Raw genomic sequence first — 13,780 nt, 5'->3', positions numbered from 1 at the left:
TACTTTTACAATCGGATAAGGATTTTCCTTTAAACATAGCATTGAACATTTCTGTTTTGGATTATAGCTTTTGTCTCATCCATCTAAGTGAACATTTGCAAATTGGAAATGTGCATCAATCTTCAGACAGTTTGTACTACTGTGAGTTGATGAACTTACTGCCCTTCAGAATTTTTTTCTTGTAAGCTATCTTTGCTTCGTTCACACAAGCAAATCCTTCTTGAGCAATGCAGACTATGGGCCAGATTCACAAACAGCGTCGCAAATTAAGTTACTCAAAACTTATGTCATTTAAGTAACGCGCCCTAATTTTGTGTCGTAAGTGCCGTATCCACAGCGCATTTGCGGCCCAAATTGCGCAAGCGTAACTTAAATCCCGAGGCGTAAGGCGGGGTTTTTGCAAGTGGGAAGGAAGTGGGCGTGCTCCATTGTAATGAGCCGTGACCCCATGCAAATGAAGGGCCGGCCGTACTGCGCAAATGCGCGCACGAATCAGCACCTCACTGGGCATGTGCAGAACTTGGCTCGGCGCAATCAGTGAGATAGGAAAAAGGCCAAGCATATTTAGTTTGAGAATCGCCCTGTGTATAAATAGCCCCAGACAAACACACTTCCCTTGCAAAAGTACATCCCTGTGTTCCCCTTCCTAGAGCAAGTTGCTTCTGCTCTGTCGTCTGTTGGTGTGTGTTGGTGAGTTTCGTGTTAGTTAAAAGATTTGGAGGAGTAGTAGAGTGTAGTAGTTGTGTGTTTTTTCTGATTGTATTTTCCTTTTTTTTTTCTTTTTTTTTTTTTTTCTGAGTGTATTTTCTGTTTGTTATTTCGGAGTTTGTTTTTGAATTTGTAGTTGCTGTCTGCTTGTGTGGTTTGATTTTTGTGTTTGTTTGTTGTGTGAGTATTTTTGTTTGTTTGTTGTGTGAGTATTTTTGTTTGTTTGTTGTGTGAGTATTTGTGTTTGTTTGTTGTGTTTGTTTTTTGTTGTTGCTGAGTGGTGGGTGTTATGGCACCGAAGCGCAGGAAGCTCAATTTTTCAAGCATAGAGAAGCAGATTCTTGCTAGGGGCCGATATGGGCGTTATTTACATGGCCCTGAGAGCCGGAACACCTCCCCGGGCCAAGAGGAAGGAGATCATCCAGAAAATTACAGATCAGATCAATGCGGCGGGGGGGGGAGACGAGGACCCCCGGTGGGATACAAAAGAAGATCAACGATCTTAAGAGCCTGGTCCGTGAGAAGATGGCCAAGATCAATGCCCATGCCAGGGGCACTGGAGGAGGCGCATCCTGCCCCATCAGGCTGAGTGAGGAGGAATGGGCAGTGGCCTGGTGTTTCCACCCACAGCAGGTGGTGGGCCTGCCTGGCTATCAATCAGATTCTCCTGTGAGGACAGGTAATTTTGGGGTTTTTCTATCTGGTGATTAGCATGTGTGGGTGGGGGAAGGGAAGATGTGCCAAGTGTGTGGATCCTCCAACCTGTGATTGTTTTGTGTCCTCCACAGATGGCCAGGAGATTGCTGGCCCATCAGGCCAGGAGGTTGCTGGGCCATCAGGTCAGGATGCACCATCCCCAGGACAAGAGGCTGCTGAGGAGTCCCAAGTAGGGCAGGAGTCCCCAGGGGAGGGGAGTGGCCACACCTCCCCTCGTGAGGAGGTTGAGGGGGAGGAGGATGAGGGGGTGGAGGCTGAAGATATGGACATTGCCAGGCAAGTAATTTTGGCATCGGATTTGTTGACCCTTGAGGCTACCCCTGAGGCTGGCAGCAGTCAGGCCACCATCAGGGGTAGCCCCTCCCACTCCTCCCCCAACAGGCCTCAACCCACAAGGGTCTCTCTCTCCCCTCCTCCCAGGCCACAAGACTCGGCTGCAGGCCAGGGGGGGTGGCCGAGCGTCTGCCGGCCAGTCTGCAGAGGGACAATGCCCGGCAGACCCGCAATCTGGCTCAGATCAAAGAAACTCTGAGCCAGATGGAGGCCAGCCTGGGTTCAATTAAGGAGTCAATCACTGATGAGGCCACAAACTCCTTGGCGGTCATCACATGCTTGTGTGACCTGTAGACCACCACAACAGGCATGGCCCAGGAGGTGAGTGCCCTGACCCAGGCTGTCCAGGACAATACCCGGGCTGGCCAGGCCAATACGGCTGCCCTCACTCTCAGTCTGAACAGGATAGCAGTGGCTTTGGAGGGCAGGCCAGCAAGAGGACAGTCACCAGGGGAGGCTCCTCCTTCCCCTGCTCACCCACCCCCCAGGATGATCCTCCCCATCAGGCTGAGTGAGGAGGAATGGGCAGTGGCCGGGTGTTTCCACCCACAGCAGGTGGTGGGCCTGCCTGGCTATCAATCAGATTCTCCTGTGAGGACAGGTAATTTTGGGGTTTTTCTATCTGGTGATTAGCATGTGTGGGTGGGGGGGAGGGCAGGCCAGCAAGAGGACAGTCACCAGGAGGCTCCTCCTTCCCCTGCTCACCCACCCCCCAGGATGATCCTCCTTCCCCTGCTCACCCACCCCCCAGGATGATCCTCCTTCCCCTGCTCACCCCCCAGGAGGCTCCTCTGGTTGGCCATGGCCGTGCCCGTGGGCGGCCCAGGCGTAGCTTAGGCCGCCGCCGTAAATTTGTGGGGGTACTTTTTTTTTATTTTTTATTATACTGTGATTATGATTTGGTTTATGTGTGTGAATGATGTGTGAATGTGGGGGTGGCATTCCTGATTAAATAAGGGTGTCACTCTCAGTTTTGGTGGAGTAGGGATCCCCAGGACCAGGGAGAAGTGATCCCCGGTCCATGTGAATGGTGTATGAATGCACAGTGACATAATTGGATGTCACATAATTGTCGTGGCGGGGCGTTACTGCTCCCAAGTACCATTGGGGGGTACTTGGATCTAATCCAATTAGATGTGCATGTGATGTGTCTGTGCTAGGGACCACAGTGGTGTGCATTCATGCATTCTCATTGTGACATGATTAATGTGTGTGTTTACTGTGCAAAGATGCATTCTGCAAGGCGTCTCCTGACTGCTGTTCCCTCAGAAGAGGGGGTACCCTCAGTTACTGAAGTCACTAGTATAGTTATGAGCATGGATGCCCCTGGCATGTTGGCATACAGATTGTTGTCCTGCAAGTGTGTGTGCTCAGCTCTTCCTTAATGGTGTTGCTTTAGCTGACCTTTACACGGCTTCTGTAAAATTAGGGCACCTTTTATGAAGTGTAATTTTACACCATGAAACTAACAGAAGCGCACAGGGCGTAATCTACGCCGCATACACTTAATTTTGTGGATTGCCTTATCTCCCTCATTTGCATCTTTGCCTATCAAAACAGCGGCGTGTCTAGCGTATTTTGCGTGCGAAGAAGCGCCGGTGTAATTATTTTAGGTAGGACGGAAAAAACAAAATTTCAGGCGTATCTCGTTTTGAGGAACAGGCGCAAAAATACCCGCAGTGCAAATTTTTATTACGCCGTGCATCTCGAGTTAAGTCGGCGCATCTGCTTTGTGAATCTGGCCCTATGTTACTAATCAAACTCTGTATGCCTTTTCATAAGAGAAGGCACCTTTAAGTCACATTTCCTATCATATCGATTTGATTGGAATAACTGAGCCTAAGTACTCTAGTTTCAAGAACACATTTCCTTAGAGACTTTAATATCTTAAATGGTTTGTGCAGTAAAGATGTGACAATGTTAATTGTTTTGTGTGTTGCTTGGTAAATAATACTCTCATTACTAATGTCTAGCAAAAAGTGTGCCTGTAACAAAGTAAGATTGTGAAAATTGCAAACAATGCTAAATAAATGGCTTAGCCAGTAAAGTGGACAGGAGAAGGGTCCAGAGGGTATGAGAGGGGGCAGTATGTTCACAAGCCAACTGCGCAGGGTATGGCAGCATGCAGCATTTAAAGTTAAGGAGAGTGGGTAGTGAGTGCAGGGAAGCAGTGGGAATGGAAGTGAGGAGAGCTGTCTGAACTCATTGACAAGTGTATTTAACAAGAAATTTACCTACTTCTGCCCTGCATTTGACCTGCACATAGGCTCTCAAAAACGTTTCCTTCTGTAGTGGTGTGTGTGTTGGCAGAGGCTTCTGCAGAACCAAGCTTTACTAAGTGCCTAATCTCTAGTTTATCCAGGCTCGGTGAGCATTGTCTATGGGCAGGGCCGTTTGAAGGAATTTGGGGGCCCCAAGCAAATAAATGGGTGACATTTTCAAGTTGAGAAGCAAGGAGGGGTGCTCCTGATTTTTTTTAGTTGAGGAGCGGGGGGCTGCCGAAAACATTTGTTTTCAAGTTGAGATACACTAAGGATATCTTGCAATCTCTAGCCTGCATACAACATAGTGTCATATATTGCAATGCGCAGTGTTTATATATGGAAATCTATCCCCTCCCCCAGTGATCATAGGATACTCATACTTTGTATTACTTTCTAGTAAAGTGAAGTTTGTAGATCCATTTACCGGAGTGTGGTCGGTGTCTCCTCTGTGTGTCATGATGAGGGGCAGGTGAGGGTGATGGGTAGATGGGGTGGGGTTGGGGTCTTCTCATTACTACAATGTGTTTCGGCTTCTCATGCACTGATTGCACATAGACAGCCAGCTGTGTATAATAAAGTCCTCCCGGCGCTCAGCCTTAGTTGGCTTCTCTCCTTTACTCAGCAGAACTTTAGTGGAGGAGGAAGTATGAACGTGTATGGGCAGCACTCCTCTCCATACCATCCAGGATAACTCTATCCCCCCGCACAAAACACTCTACAATGATAACTTCAACCTCTATCCTCTGCAGAGCCTCTACCAGCCTCACAAGACTGAATTCCACATGCCGGCATATGTTGGTGTCCGCGCGGCAGGAGATTCAGTTTGCTGTTCCCGGGCCAGACAGAAAGGAAGTGAGCACTCAGTGTGTGTACTTCCTGTCAGTCCTGCCGAGAACAGGAAACTGAATCTCCTGTACCACGCGGTTACAGTACCCGGCCGGCCGGACTGCAGGAGGAAGCGGTGGTGCGGCGGCGCATCAAGGGCCCGCCCTGCTGGGGCCCCAGGCCAGCTCGGGGCCCCAAGCAGTTGTTTGGTTTGCCTCTCTTGTTCCGACGGCCTGTCTATGGGGAGAACAAGGATTCTATTCAATTTGCAATTGGTGAGAATAGGAATGTGGGACTCAATGGCAAGTAGTCTCTGGAGGGAAAAGTGGAAATGATATGTGCTGTGGGGGTTGTAGAACAATGTTTGTGCGCTGGAGGTGGGATGTCACTAGGGAAAAATCAGTCTGTGTGTGTGTAAAGTGTTATCTCACTAATGAATGACCAGTCTCTGTGCTTAAAGGGGTTGTAAAGGTAAAAATTATTTTCCTTAAATAGCTTCCTTTACCTTAGTGCAGTCCTCCTTCACTTACCTCATCCTTTGATTTTGCTTTAAAATTTCCTTATTTCTTCTGAGAATTGCTCACTTCCTGTTCTTCTGTCTGTAACTACACATAGTAATGCAAGGCTTTCTCCCTGGTGTGGAGAAAGCCTCTTGAAGGGGGAGGGGGCGAGCAGGAGTGTCAGGATGCCCACTAACACACAGCTCTTTTCTCTATCTGCAAAGTAGAGAGTGTCCTGACCCTCCTGCTCGCCCCCTCAAGAGGCTTTCTCCTCACCAGGGAGAAAGCCTCACATTACTGTGTGTAGTTACAGACAGAAGAATAGGATGTGAGGATTTCTCAGAAGAAATAAGGACATTTAAAGGTAAGTAAAGAAGGACTGTGCTATCAGTTCTCTAGCTGTGCTGGGAACTCAGCCAACTCTTCTCCAGTGACAGCCACCAACACACCCTATAACATGGAAGACCAGTGTACTGCTGTTTCTCTTCCCCAAGCACATATGCAGCTGAGAACAGAGGTTATGTGATAACTTATAAAAAAACAAAAAGGTATTTACAATTTCTTTTACATCTATACACAAATGTTTTGCCTTTCATTTATATTTTAAACTGAATGGGTTATTTTACAAGGTGAGGGTTTACTTATGCTTTAACTGCTGTTCTGTAAAGTTGTAAACTTACAAAACATTTCACCATTCCTTAATGGTTAAAAGATAAAGGAGAAGAAAAAAAGCTGATGAAACAAACTATTTTACAGTGTTGCATCACTGAAAATGTGACTCCTCTCTCCTGAGATGCAGGAACCAACAGCAAGCAGAAATGAGTTTTTAGCCAATTTGATTAGGTAAGCTGTAATATGATTGGTTGCTATGGTTTACCACAATTCACACATCTCTATGGTGAAGTTATCCTCAAAGGGGAGTTCCAGACATTTTTATGTTTATTAAAAGTCAGCAGCAACAAAAAGTGTAGCTGCTGGCTTTTAATAAACAGGCACTTACCTGCTCCAGCGACGCGCCGGCCGGGGCTCCGCTCCTCTCCCCCCCTCCCCGGCCGGCGTCTTCATCTTCAGTGTGAGCACCCGGCCGTGACAGCTTTCGGCTTCACGGCCGGTCACCCACTGCGCATGCGCGAGCGGCGCGGCACTGCGCATGCGCGAGCGGCGCGGCCCGGCGCCGCGCCGTGTAATTGGCCAGGAGATCGCCTAGGACCTGTGACGTGTCCTAGGCGATCGCCTACAGCAGCCACTTCCTGAAGGCGATTAAGCTTAGTCGCCTACAGGAAGGAGGAAGTGGGACAGGAAGTCCCACTCGTGCTGAAGCCCCCACTCCCCCCCCAAAAAAATGACATGCCAAATGTGGCATGTAAGGGGGAGAGGAGTGGGTTAAGAGGAAGTTCCAAATTTGGGTGGAACTCCTCTTCAAATCTAAGGGAGCGATTAAAGATTATTCATAATAATGTAAACATGTCTATATGCACATTTTTATTTTGCACATATACACCACATAATTCATTAAACATTTAAAAAGTCATTCTTAAAATGACTTTCATCTAAAGCCACTGATGAATATAAAGTACAGATACCTAGAGGTACATCCCTGGAGAAACTTTCAATTTCTCTGCTCTAAATGCAAGGCCGTTTTGATCAAGCACAAAAGAAATGGGTTGATTGCTTGGATCTACCACAAATAATCCTCTCCTTTTTTGTTTGTTCGTTTTGATCAAGCTCCTCAAAATTTGATTTGATCAAGTGTAACATTTTCGGATAGTGTTGGAGTTTGTCCACTCCCTTCTGCCCCCTATACATTACCATTTGCTCATCAGTATCATCAGCATCATGGGCTGTCTTATTAACCAATAGGAATGTGTGGGAGGAGGAAGGGGAGCGGTCAAACTTTGAAACTTCTAGGTAGTGTTGAAGTTTTCTTCGATCTGAATAGCTCTACATTTGGTCAGATTAACAGTTTTGTATATGTATATGTAGGCACCGTTTGGGGCCTGTGGTTTTATACTTGTCATTGTTTTTTTTTTTTCATTAGGCCACGGAGTAACTTTAAGCGTGTCAGAGATTAGTCTCACTAGCAATGGTTAAGGGTGCTGTCCACTCTGCTGCCTTCAAATTTAACCGTGCGACATATCTGCTGCCATAATTAAGAACTTATTATTGCATAATGGTGAAAGATGTTAAAGGCATATCTAGATGCAACCTTAAGGTAGAATATTTGTTTTAATAGTTAAACCTGCAATTACAGATCCAACTTTTTTCCTGTTATCTCTAGTAGTGCGTGCAGTGACGTCACCACGTTCAACGAAGGGAGGAAGGGCTCCTATCGTGCCGGCCGGCATTTGTTTTGTACATGCTCGCATTTCATGGATGTTTGTGAGTAAGATTTTATATTTATTAAACCTGTTTTTTAAATGTTATCACACTATGGTCCGGTCTCTTTTAATTCAATTTATGACCCAAAAGATGGATTGCGTGATACGGTTCAGAGCTTCCACGATCTGATGACACCCCATTGTGGCTTTGGAATATCCTGAGTTCAGTTGATGTCGGATTACCATAAATTGCTGTTTTTATCTGTCATTTGGTAAGCTGCTTTCCATGTGGTGGTGGTCTCCACGGATGTCAAGTGCACCTGGGTGTTGTTCGTCTCGATCCTAATCATTTAAGGCGTCCATCTTTTTGGACTTTGTTTACAATGTTATATTTATGCCAGCCTTGCTTGCTGAGTATATATAACAAAAAGTTGGTGCAGTTTTTCTTTTCCCCATCTCTAGTACACGTTTCATTATGAAATCAAGGATCATTTTTAAACAAGCAATATAAAACAAAACAAATATATTATATATATGTTTTATATTAATTACCAGTTATTAAATCTCTAAACATTTACAGACTATATGTATTTTTTTTTTAAAACGTTGATAATATTACCAGTGCATGTTAATTTTAATTACTATCATAGTTACACTCAGTCTTTTTTGTTAAGAGAAAATAAATACACACATACAAATTTTGCTATTGATTGATTGAATTCAATTCTGTATCCATTCTTGTAGGAAGAAAACATCTTGGACACTTTTTAAAGTATACAGTTTAACTTAATGTTTTCAGCAAAAATTCTGTGCTAAAATATTAATACATATAATGTCATTTATGTAACTGTACAAATGTTTAATTTACCTAGCATTGGACAAATAGCATTGTACAATACTGTTTCGATATTTATATAAAAAAATGTGTAAAACCTATTTTTAACAATGAAATAGTTTATGCAGTAAAACCAAAAATTAATTACATTTTGTTGGTCATGAAGACTACCTGTATTTGTACCAGCTATTAATTAATAGTGCTAATGTAAGTTGACATATTCTGGTTACTTTTGCACTGTTGATTTAGCTCAAATATTTTTTCTTACTTCTACATAAAATTACCCTAAAAATAACATATTATTAGCATTTTAGCAATTCATATGTTTAACATTTATATATTTACTTATTATATGTATTCCCTAGTTTGTTATATAATTTACATTTAGGGATAATGCATACACTAACATTTAATTATGTAAATTTGAGTTCTATTTTCATACACTTAAAACAGACGGATACGAGTACCGATTGCACAGAAACTTAGTCTAGCTACGGCTTTAATCATTTTATTTTGATACTTCACAAATGAATTAGGCACCTCTTAAAACATTTTACTTAGGGTTTATTGTACAAAGTTTATTTTCTCTCCACTGGAATAAGTGTTTGTAAAATTGTATGGGTTATAACATTTTAAAACAAATATATGTGACCTGAGAAAAGGTGAATTGCACTTGAATGTACACATTTCATGGATTCATTTTTTTTACCCTTTCATTGAATTTAATATTTGAAACTAAAATGCAAGCTCACTTTCACATGTCCAAAACTGAAAAAAAAAATGCGCTGATAAATTCATTTAGATAAATGTTAATTTTCAATATATTTTATTTTTCTGCATTTTTACATAATTTATGCTTAGATACTGCTTACAATTTACTTTAAATAATTGGTCATTTCATGTGGGTGGGCTTTTTGTAAAAAAGTATTCTTGCATGCATTGCTTCTCTTCCTGGTCCAATGTGAGCATTCTGTTATACACTATATTGGTCAGTGCAGGTTAGGGTAATTCAAGAAAGGTGGAAAGAAGATCAATTAGAAATTGAAGGACACAATAAATATGTTACTGTCAAAATTGTATAAAGGTGAGATCATGCTGTTGTTTTTGCCCACCTGCTCTTATTTCTATTTTTTTTTTATCACTACTCAAGATTTTTTTAAATTTAGGAGCTGTGTAAAATACTGTATTGTTGTTCTCAGCTGTAGTGGAACATTAGAAGATGTTTTCTGAGTGCAGCCAACCCACAAACTCTAAACATAATTTTCAGAGAGAGTTGAATCTTGGGAATATATCTATAAATTAGTGTTTTCATCCCTGTATAATGATGCAAAACCTTTTATGCAGAGCACCAAAACTGTAACTCAGAATTAATATTTCATTGTTCTCACTTAAAACTGATTTAAAGTGACATTTTATTGCCTGTTTAAGTTACTGCAAACTACTGATGTTTGCTGCTTATGCCCAATCCACAAGGGGAAAACAAATATTAACTGCAATAAGGCTTAAGCTATATTATGAAAATGTCATTGAATTGCTTAAAATATTAGGCTGTCCCTTATATAAAGTACAAGGCAGTCATTATGCTTCTCAGATATTTTTCTTTTCAGTTATACGTTGTCATTTATAAAGACGTTTGCATGAAATAAAAATAATGAAAGAGTTTCTGGTTTTTTTTTTTATTTGTTTCTGTGGAATTATTATAACTCCATTTCTTATTTTGCCTCATGATAATTTTCTCCCAAAAAAGTTCAATTCAAAAACATAAATGTCACCAAGGTGTGTAACCTGCATTTCAACACATAAAGTGAATATTTATTGGTTTAAAGTCTTATTTATCATAAATCCTTGTTTTATCTTGTGAAGTGATATTATATCACTACCTGAAATAGCTCCTTTTCTTTCGCTCCTCCATTCCTAGTTATCATCCCTAAGCTGAAGGTATTTTAAAGTTTGATAACCTGTGTTGTAAACTTTGAAAATGGACTTATACATAGATTATTTTTTTTACAAGGGATGATAAAACAACACTGATAATTACGTATCTAATAGCACTAGTAGTGATAAAATGCCACTATGTAATAAGCTGACAAGTGTGTAATCCATGTTTGTGAATTGAGATCTAATGCCGCGTACACTCAACCCTTTTTTCGGGTTGTAAATAACAACGTTTTTTAAAAATGTAATTTAAAATGATCGTGTGTATGCGACATTAGAGTTATGAGCTAAAAAAAAAAGGGTGTAATAAAAGGGACAAGAAAAACAGCTCTGTGAATTGAGCCCCATGTATTTAAAATGTCAAACATTTCTATATCTTCTGTTACATAACACATCAATCCATCTATTTTTTTATTTGGACTCTTTAAGTGAAGTAAATACCAATTATTATAAACTGGTCCTGCAAACTTATCCCTCGAGTAAGTAGGAGTTTACTTATTAGAAAAAAGTAACATTATTATTACTTGGTAACAAATATATAAAATAAAAGCAATTTGTATATGGGAAGTAAAACTCATGTTAAAATGTTTTTGTAGTTCACATGACTTTAAAGGGGTTGTAAAGGCAGAATTTTTTTTTTTTTTTTTTTAATGCATTCGATAATATAAAATGCCTTCTATATGCAGCAACCCCGTCAGCCCCCCTAACACTTACCTGAGGTCCCTCTCTGTCCAGTGAAGTCCACGAGTGTATTAGCCATCCGAGATCCACTTTCTTGATTGGCTGAGACAAAGCAGCAGAGCCATTAGCTCCCGCTGCTGTCAATCAAAGTCAGCTAGCCAATCAGGGGAGAGAGGGGGTGGGGCTGGGTTGGGGCTCCATGTCTAAATGAACACAGGGAGCTGTGTCCCAGCTCGGGTGCCCCCATAGCAAGCTGCTTGCTGTAGGGGAACTGAACAGGACGGAGGGGCCAGAAGCACAAAAGAGGGAACCGAGAAGAGGAGGATCAGGGCTGCTCTGTGCAAAACCACTGCAACAGAGCACGTAAGACTTTACAATCACGTTAATTTTTGCGCAATAATTGCCACTTCCTGTCAGGAACTCCAGTTAAAGTTACTGTCTACTCTAATGCATTAATATTTGAGACACACAAATATGTTAGGCACACAAATGCAGGGCTTTTTTTCAGGTGGTACTTGGTGGAACTCAGTTCCACCACCTCTGGCTCCAGTTTCTGTGTTTACAAATGACAGCTCTGCACTCTGTGTGTAAACCCCCTGAATTCTGCACTGTATGTAATGCAATCCTGGTATTTAATGCCCCTTTAAGACCCTCCTACTGTTTGTGACATATCTGACCACACCCACTAGTTGATGTGATTTGGAGTGTGTGTGTGGGGAGGGGTTTTGGGGGGGGGGTCATGGTTGAGTTCCAGCACCTACAGGTGAAACTCGAAAAATTTGAATATCATGCAAAAGTAAATGTATTTCTCTAATGCAACTTAAAAGGTGAAACTAATATATGAGATAGACTCATTACATGCAAAGAAAGATAGTTCAAGCTGTGATTTGTTATAATTGTGATGATTATGGCTTACAGCCCATGAAAACCCCAAATCCACAATCTCAGAAAATTCGAATATTGTAAAAAGGCTCTAGGCTCAACGTGTCCCACTCTAATCAGCTAATTAACCATAACACCTGAAAAGGGATCCTGAGCCTTTAACTGGTCTCTCAGTCTAGTTCAGTAGGAATCACAATCATGATAAAGACTGCTGACCTGACAGTTGTGCAGAAAACCATCATTGACACCCTCCATAAGGAGGGAAAGCCTCAAAAGTTAATTGTAAAAAAAGTTGGATGTTCCCAAAGTGCTGCATAAAAGCACATTAATAGAAAGTTTTGTGGAAGGGAAAAGTGTGGAAGAAAAATGTGCACAAGCAGCAGGGATGACCACAGCCTGGAGAGGATTGTCAAGAAAAGGCCATTCAAAAGTGTTGGAGACTTCCACAAGGAGTGGACTGAGGCTGGAGTCAGTGCACCACACACAGACGGATCCTGGACATGGGCTTCCAATGTCGTATTCTTGTAAAGCCACTTCTGAACAACAAACAAAGTCAGAAGCGTCTTACCTGGGCTAAAGAAAAACACTGGTCTGGTCTCAGTGGTCCAAAGTCCTCTTTTCTGATGAGACCAAATTTTGCATCTCATTTGGAAACCAAAGACCCAGAGTATGGAGGAAGAATGGAGAGGCACACACTGCAAGATGCTTGAAGTCCAGTGTGAAGTTTCCACAGTCTGTGTTGATTTGGGGAGCCATGTCATCTGCTGGTGTTGGTCCACTGTGCTTCATTAAGTCCAGGGTCAACACAGCCATTTACCAGGAGATTTTGAAGCACATCATGCTTCCTTCCGCAGACGAGCTCTTTGGGGATGCTGACTTCATTTTCCAACAGGACTTGGCACCTCCCCCACACTGCCAAAAGCACCAAAACCTGGTTCAATGACCGTGGGATTACTGTGCTTGATTGGCCAGCAAACTCGTCTGACCTGAACCCCATAGAGAATCTATGGGGCATTGCCAAGAGAAAGATGAGAGACATGAGACCCAACAATGCAGAAGAGCTGAAGGCTGCTATTGAAGCATCCTGGCCTTCCATAACACCTCAGCAGTGCCACAGGCTGATAGCTTCCATGCCACGCTGCATTGAGGCAGTAATTGCTGCAAAAGGGGCCCAAACCAAGTACAGAGTACATATGCATGCTTCTACTTTTCAGAGGTCCGATATTGTTCTATGTACAATCCTTATTGATTGCATGTAATATTCAAATTTTCTGAGATTGTGGATTTGAGGTTTTCATGAGCTGTAAGCCATAATCATCACAATTATGACAAATCGCGGCTTGAACTATCTTGCTTTGCATGTAATGAGTCTATCTCATATATTAGTTTCACCTTTTAAGTTGCATTAGTGACATAAATGAACTTTTGCACGATATTCTAATTTTTCGAGTTTCACCTGTATTGTTTTGAGAAAAAAAGCCCTGCACAAATGTAATGTTTACTTGGATACAGAAACTTACATTTTTTATTTTTTTTGGAAACGCTTCTTACTTTCTGCAAAATCTTCATATTGATCTAGCAGGAGTAATGCATTTATTCCTACATAAGAGACAATAGATGCAGGGTTACATAGTTACATAGTAAGTCTGGTTGGAAAAAAAGAAAAACTAAAAAACTAGTCCATCCAGTTAGGTGTCATTGTAGATAAATGAATAACACAGCAAAGTAAGCATAATACAAATATAACATTATCATCCAATAAGCAATTGTATTAATTACCAC

This window comes from Rana temporaria, chromosome 2 (assembly GCF_905171775.1).
Source record: "Rana temporaria chromosome 2, aRanTem1.1, whole genome shotgun sequence".
Taxonomy (NCBI): domain Eukaryota; kingdom Metazoa; phylum Chordata; class Amphibia; order Anura; family Ranidae; genus Rana; species Rana temporaria.
Note: the sequence above shows the minus strand (reverse complement) of the source record.